Source organism: Arachis ipaensis, chromosome B10 (genome assembly GCF_059453495.1).
Source record: "Arachis ipaensis isolate K30076 ecotype BB chromosome B10, ASM5945349v1, whole genome shotgun sequence".
Taxonomy (NCBI): Eukaryota; Viridiplantae; Streptophyta; class Magnoliopsida; order Fabales; family Fabaceae; genus Arachis; species Arachis ipaensis.
Genome location: NC_142435.1, coordinates 30,812,563 through 30,820,586, shown reverse-complemented (window position 1 = coordinate 30,820,586; position 8,024 = coordinate 30,812,563). Strand labels below are relative to the sequence as shown.

Genomic DNA, 8,024 nt, shown 5'->3' with positions numbered 1-8,024 from the left:
ACCTGAAAGACTATTTTCTTTTGGCAAAAGGAGATTTCTTCCAGGTAAAGTATGAAAAGTTATCTATACTACTAACATTTTTCTGCTGACTTGTGTTGATTCTTATTTTTTATTGATATTTTTTATTTTTTGTATGAGGATCTTTTGTCCTTCTTGCCTTTTGTAATAACCTTTTCTAATTACTAATATTTTGTCTTCTATGAAAAAAATACTGACATTTTTTATACATGCATCATTTTTTGTGCTAGTGTTTCCTCGAGGAAAGTCGCCAGCTAATGCGTTTGCCACCTCGGCAATCAACTGCTGAAGCTGATCTTATGGTGCCATTTCAGCTGGTTAGTTAAATTTTGCATACGATCTTTACTTTTTAATGCAGTTCATCCTTTAACTATTTAAGCTTGTTCATGTTTTAACTACATCAATGAAAGCTGATTCCAATTCCTTGAAATGCAGGCTGCGTTAAAAACTATTGGTGAAAAAGACAAATATTTCTCTAAAGTATCCTTGCGGTAAGGTTCTGCCTTCATTTTAGTTCTTCTGTTTAAGTTAGCTTGGAGTTGTTATGAAATGTGCTTTCCCTCTTCTAGGATGCCATCTTATGGAATCACAGTTAGACTTTCCCTATAGATGTATCAAGGGCAAACACTTCAGCAGATGGAAGCTCTGGTGCTTCTTCAGAAATGTCACTTGATGGTTGGGATGGTCTTGCCCTTGAGTATTCTGTCGATTGGCCTTTGCATTTGTTCCTTACTCAAGAAGTCCTCTCTAAGTCAGGTTTTACTCCTATAATATTAATATTAATGGTGGATTCTTTCCTCTTCCTGTCCTGCTAAAATATACTCGATGTGATTGAATTCCCTTCTAAAATGATAAATTTAGAAATTGTTATGGCCTCATAGATGCAAACTGTGTTATCAAGGCATATAGGAGATGTTGAATACCTTAAAGGGACCATTAGTTTAGGAGAGACATCTTTTGTAAAGGATATATCTTGTGAGAGATCATTGGTTATTAATTATGAATAAATCTTGACTATGGTCTTATTTAGTTTAAATGGTCAAGATTAATGAGTTCTTAAAATAAAATTGAAAAAGTCAAATGACTTTGTCTGTTAATTTTGACCATTTATGTGAGACTCAATAATCCTGTTCTCGTATTACGACAATAATGTGACATTACATGGCTTAATAAAACATGATATTTTCAATAGGTCACTAAATTTTGGCACAATTAACAGATATCTTAGAGTTTTCCAATATTTATTGCGGCTCAAACGAACACAAATGGAGTTAGAGAAATTGTGGGCATCTGTAATGCATCAATATCACCGTGATTTTGCCAAACGCAAAAAGGATCAAGCTAAGAGCCCAACGGCACAACAGAAATCTCAGCGATCTCGATCAATGTGACGCGTTAGAGAACATATGGCATTCTTGATAAAAAACATCTCCAATTTTATATTCAGGTTGTTCTACATGACTTGATATTTATGCTAAAATTTTTAGATGACTGCGATAATCATTGTTAGAAGTTGTTGTGTGATCTATTACACTAGTTCAGTGCTATTGTGCTAATTATACACTCGTGCACTTAATAACTTAAAATGCTTTATATGAGCAGAAATGGAACAAATGGTGATCAACAAATCTTGTACAATTTATGTTCTTTTCATCTCTGCATATTTCATTTTTGTGCATATTTGTTCAATATATTTACAAATTTTGATGTCATTTCAAATTTGTATAGTTTTTCTTCTGCTTGGGTTAGCATGAGTGATTTTTAAATGTAAATGTAAATTATTAGTTGTAGACAGATACTTTTGTTGTATTGATGATTTTGTTTTCATTTGTTGTATTGGCAATGCCAGTCTTCTCAATATTTGTTGGTACTTTTTTGTCAAGTCCTTTCTATGTAGTTTATTTCTCATCACTAGATATGTATTGTGTCTTTTTTCTTTCAACAAGTGGCTACTACAAAGGAAGATTTAAAGTATATTGGGTTAGATGGAGAAATTGGTTGCACAGTGAATGGTGCAGGGTTAGCAATGGTCACAATGGATATAATTAAATTGCATGGTGGGGTGCTCCGGCCAATTTTCTGGATGTAGGTGGCAATGCCTCTGAAGGCCAGGTAATGTTGAAAAAAGACACACATAAATTTGCGGCGGTTTCAAAACGGCTGCAAATTTTTTTACCCATTGACCAAAATAGCGGCGGTTCTGAAAACCGCCGGTAAACATGAAGCAAATCGTGTCAGTCTCATTTGGCGGTGGTTTTCTAATTGTGTGCCGCGAAATTTTGATTTTGTGGCGGTTATACCAGCGGTTGCTGGAAACCACCGCCAAACCCAATTCCGGCGCCCATATCCATGGCGGTTCAATTTGCCGCCGGCCTTTGATTTTGCGGCGGTTTAAAACCGCCGCTAATCAAGAATAAAACTGCCGGTATTCTGTGCCTCCCTTGTAGTGTCCCTCTTTCTTTCTCTATTTCTCTCATTCCTTCAACCACTCTATCTATTTTATATATCATTATCAATATCAATGACTAATTACTAATTTGACAATCAAAATATGCAACATGACATTCTTTAATTACATTAAAATTAAAATTGAAATATTAAAATTGAAATTAAAATATACTTATATTATATATCATATATTACTATCTAATTTAATAATCAAATGTCTCACATGACACTCTCTTATTAAAATTGAGAGAAAATATTTTTTTTTAAAATTAATAAACTCCCATCCTAAATTCTCTCAACCTCTCTCCATATATTAGTAATTTGAGAAATCAAAGTATGCCATCCGATATTTTTTTACAATTAAAATAAAATTTTTTCTTCAAAAATTAACAAACTCTCACTCTCACTCTCACTCTCATTTTTCATCTTTATCTTTCTCTCTCTTTTCTCTTATTCTCTATTTTTTCTATCTTTCTCTTTTACGGAAAACAAAATTAACAAAATAATATAATTTAAATAAAAAATATTATTATTATTGTTATTATATACATAGTTTTTTATTTAATTTTAAATTTTTATCACTTATCTTTTTAATTTATATTTTAATTTTTATTCTTTCAAATATTTATTACATATAAATTGGAGAAAATACTAATATTATAATTAAAAGTTAGAATCAAGATTCAATTGTGTTAAAAAAATTAATTTTGAGTTAATTTTATAACTATCAGTATAATTTTTTTATGCTAATATCTAATTATATTTTTATATACACAGGGAGAAAAAATATTATTTTTAAATAGTAAATATAAAAATTAATTATTTCTATTTGTGCAACAGACTTAACAGTTAACACTTAGTTGAATGTAAAAATATACGCGTTAAATTATTTTAAATTTTAGATAACGAATGTTAAAATTAATTATTAATAAAAAATTAGACTTTTTCATATAAAAATAATAACTAAAAATCTTATTATTTGATTTTTTTTCTATAGATACCTTGGTCTTCTTAGCCAGAAACTTTTGTCAACCTACGACTTTTTTTTTTGTAAAAATAATTTGATTTTATAAATCGTTTATGCCATGCATAATCTATACTATCAGAACAAAGTGGACCGTAGTTTTAAAAAAAATTATATTCCCGTAATATTATTATAGATAAAAATACTAGTTTATTTTATAAAGGAGATCATACAAATTATATATTGTTCAATAATTCTATTGGATATTGTAATGTATTATTTTTTAATAGGAATACATATTAATGAGCACTGATATATAAAAAATTGTTTATAAAAACATCCCCTTAAATATTAACAAAACAGAGTTTAAAAAAAAATTCGTTTGCCTTGTATAATTTTAAAAATAACTAATTCTTTATATATGAGATCGAGTATTTTTTTTTTTCGGATTCGGGTGCAAGTCAGGTAAACTCGATCCACACTACAACAACAAATAACACTCATCCAAATACACATTCAAAAGAATTCAAATACTAATCTTAACTATCATTTTTCTCTCTCATATCTATCAGTCTTAATTTCAGAGTTAAATTAATCAAGAGGCTTCAATTGGTCATCGTTGCTGCTTCAAATGGCCTTTAAATTTATTTTCAATTTTAATTTTGTAACAATTCTAATTTTTACATTAACACGAACTTTTTTTAAAATAATATTTTAAAGCAATTAATTTTATTTTGACAAAATGACTTCGAACTTCGAAGTAAAATATAAATAGAAATATAATTTTATTATTATGTTATTTATTTATTTTACTTGCTCTAATTATAATGGAGTCTAGATAATAATAATAATATGAGCTTGAGTCTATGGAAGAGCATATACCAGAGCATGTACCGGAAGAGGATATTCCTATAGAGCAGATCTCAGTATTTTTGTCTGAGCCGTCATCAGAAGCCACACACTACCTCTATTAATGGACCTTCAAGTATTGGCCAGACCAGTAGTACGAGTGACAGGACCCCTCCTGAGCTTATTGAGATTTCCGATGATGAGGACGAGGATCCTGAGGAGTGCTCAGATGTGATTGTGATTTTCTTTGACGAGGACAACTGATGGCTGGGGGCTAAGGATGTGCCTTTAGGTAGTTTTTGGGGATTAGCCTATCTTTTGTGTTTAGTTTCTCACTTTTGATTAGACTCACTGAGAGAGTAGGATGTAGATAGTTGACTAGGCTAGTTTCGGGAGCCAGCTCAGAGGCTTCCTATATAGACCAGGGCCTAGAGTGTTAATTATGTATATAGTAGCAAGATGTGAATGGTTGTATGCTAACTTATGATATATAAATATGGCAGTACCTTTATATGTATGTGGGACCTATGACACGTGTTATGTACATATATATATATATATATATATATATATATATATATATATATATATATATATATATATATATATAATGTTAGCCTTGTGTATGTTTTACTTAATTCCTTATTATGGCTTGTGTATGTTTAATTACTTGCCCTCACAAATCTTTTTATAAAGAAAACATTTTTCCAAAAATTCGATAGTGCACTAGTACGATTACATGCTTAATAATAAATAGTTAAAGTTTTAGGTAAGCAAGTTGGTGACACTCAGTTTTTCAGTATGATCATGACATATTGAGAATTGGGTCGTCACAACTTCTGCATAATCTGGATCAAGCTAATTTAAGAGTGCAGAAATTGATTGATGTTGTTGTTAACTGCACCCCTCCCTCTAACTGGAGTGATTCGGGAGTCTCTCCCCTCCCCCCCAAAACAAGGTGAGGCTTGGAAGAGAGGTCATAACCACCTAAAAAAATGCACTCTTCTTTAGGAAATGACAGTTTCCTTTTACCCCAAACACGATCGTGATTCCTCCTTCCACGATGGGTATCTCTGCCTACCACATCGGTTTGGAAAAGGTAGGTGTGATACCCATTGCTAGTAGCTAAGTTGAAAGATGTCTACCACTGGTGGCTGGATCTGAAGTTGGTATTAGTTTCTCGTTGTTTTAAATGTTTTCAAGTTGTGAAGGAAGATTGGTGCACCAGCATATAGGAAGTTAGTTTGTACTTTTGAGGGCTACAATTGTATGGACAAAGATATTTTCATTGCACGGGACCTACACAAAGCTACAGAATAAAAGTTCCATTTGAAGGGTTTTGATATCATGAAGGACAGAGTTTATCTCTCAGAGCCTTCCCTTCAATTTGATGGATTTACCCAAGGTAAGACAATCTGAATCTATTAAGGTTCTCCCCATGTCTAGACTTTTGACAAGAATTAATGCTTTTCTCATTATACCCAAGCATCTGCCACCATTCTTGAATTTGCTAGAAAATTGGATACAGTCCCTCCTCTAATTTCGTCGTTCTAGTATCTCATTAATGCTACATAAGTCATTTTGTTTGTAATATCGGAGTAGCATGCGCCAATGACTTCTTTGGTAGTGGTATTCATTTAACAGATAATTTGCAAATTGTTCTTTGATTTTGCATCTATTGATGATTAATTCATTGACTTTGTTAAAACTTTTTTCTTGGACTTTTGCATAATGGATAGTAGCTAGAGGATTTGGTTTAGAGTGATTAAACACTGCATAATTTTTAGCCCTCTAGAGAGCCCAACTTAGGTGATCCACTTTGCTCTATCTTCCTTCCTTATCATGTGCAACTTTGGCTTTAATCTTTTTGCAAAATTTTTAAAGCCAAATTTCAATTAATGAAACTAATTCCTTTGTGGGTGTGTCCCTGTATTTAAAATCTGAACCACATAGGTCTTGTCCATCTGCATAATAGGATAACATGTTCCATCATTTTAGGCACCTACAAACAGAATGGACAAATTGGATTGCTAACGATTTTCTTTTTGAATAAATTTACCCTTACCAGAATGATGTCATAGACTTCTTTTTAAAGGAACATTTTGATCTTCTAAGGTGCTTTCATATCTCATATCGCTTTTCAAAACTCCCTCAAATCTGTGTTCAAAGTTGTTGTCCTATCCTCTCCTCTTCCATCCTATCCTTTAGCAATGTGATAGCCTATCTTGACCATATATATACCATCTTTCTTTTAGAGCTACAATAATGTATCATCTGTCGTGAATTTTCTCATCTAGGTACATTGTAAAATTCGGTTAAGTAACACATAATTAACCCACAAATTAAAATTTATTCTAGAAAATTAGAAAGGTGATTTTTATGGTTTAATATGATAGAGAAAATTAAAACGAGAATTTTGACACTAATTTTATAGAATTTGGCCCGAGATTGGGCCGAACGGGCCAAACCAGTCAAACTGGACCCGTGGGCACCACCCACTCACCTAATTAAATGAACTCAGCCCATTTCTCTCTCCCATTTCATGCAATTCACGCTGCTGGTGCAGCAGGAGGGGAAGAACCCCAATTCCTAAACTCAAACCCTCACCTAATCTTCAATCCTAGATAACTTTTGATCAGTAGCTCTGATTACCGCACCGTTTGTAGTCATGCAACCGTGTTGCCGAGCTCTACAAAGCTCACAACTTTATTCAAGAGATAAGCCACAAATCCCTTCCAGTTTTTTCAGCTTTTATTTCGAAATTATTGGGTTAAAGTGTTGAGATTTTGGGGCTCTTTGATGTTATAGGATCCAATTAGCTTGAAGAGAAAGCTTAATCTTGCCTTTTTTATCCTTGGGTGTGGTAAGATTTCTCAACCTTAAGTCTAACGCTTGAGTTGTGACTGGATATTGAGTTTATATGTGTGGGTGCATATTATGTGTATTAGGCAATGTACATGTAAGTGGGTTGAAGCTTGTTGGTGATTTTGGAAGCTTGGAAGTAGATTTCAAGCTGGAAATTCTATTGGTGAGGTGTTGAGTCCCGAAAGCTTGAGGAAAAAGTGAAACTGGAAGTGTTCCGGGTTGAGCGGAGAATCGGCCAAGGTATGGTTTCAGTTTTCTGTATCTAAAATATAATATAATGTGAAAACTTAGGCTAGAGGTCCTAGGATAGGCATTGAATTTGAGATGTTGTTGATTGATTATAATGGATTATATGGATTACATGATTATTAGTTTTGGAGGGTGTAAATGATGTTCTTATTGTTGGTGCATGTGAATTGTATGTGATGATGATGATTGGTATGTTGATTTGAAGTTGAGAATTATGCTTGATTTGGTTAATTGATTTGTATGTTGAACAATGTGGAATTGGAAGTCTTAATTTTGAGGTTTGATGAAAATGAAAGATTGGAAATTGATAAGGTGTATTATGAATTGTGAACTTGGATTATTGAGTTAAAGTTGACGAAATAGAGAATTGGTGTGTTGTGGAATGAATAGGAAATTTGGATTGTGGTTGAGGCTGAATTGGTGTGGTTTTGGTTGAGAATTTTGGTAAGTTGAGGATTTAGTGAACTTTTGTAAAAATAGATTTTTGATGAACTTCAACGGATCATATCTTGAGCTACAGTTTGTGAAATGAAATGAATTTTATCTCAAATCAAAGATAATTTAAAGAGCTTTAAAATGGTATCAATTTTGTAGAAATCCAAATTTTGTATAAAAAGATATGATCATTGCA

At 32.4% G+C, this 8,024-nt stretch overlaps 1 long non-coding RNA gene across 1 annotated transcript; it reads left to right on the top strand.

Annotated features, from left to right (window-relative positions):
* Nucleotides 1-4: 4 nt before the first annotated feature.
* On the top strand, nucleotides 5-477 carry LOC107622151 (uncharacterized). The gene is made up of 3 exons (XR_015880933.1): nucleotides 5-44; nucleotides 249-335; nucleotides 454-477. It is a non-coding gene; the product is annotated as an uncharacterized LOC107622151 (long non-coding RNA).
* Nucleotides 478-8,024: the final 7,547 nt, after the last annotated feature.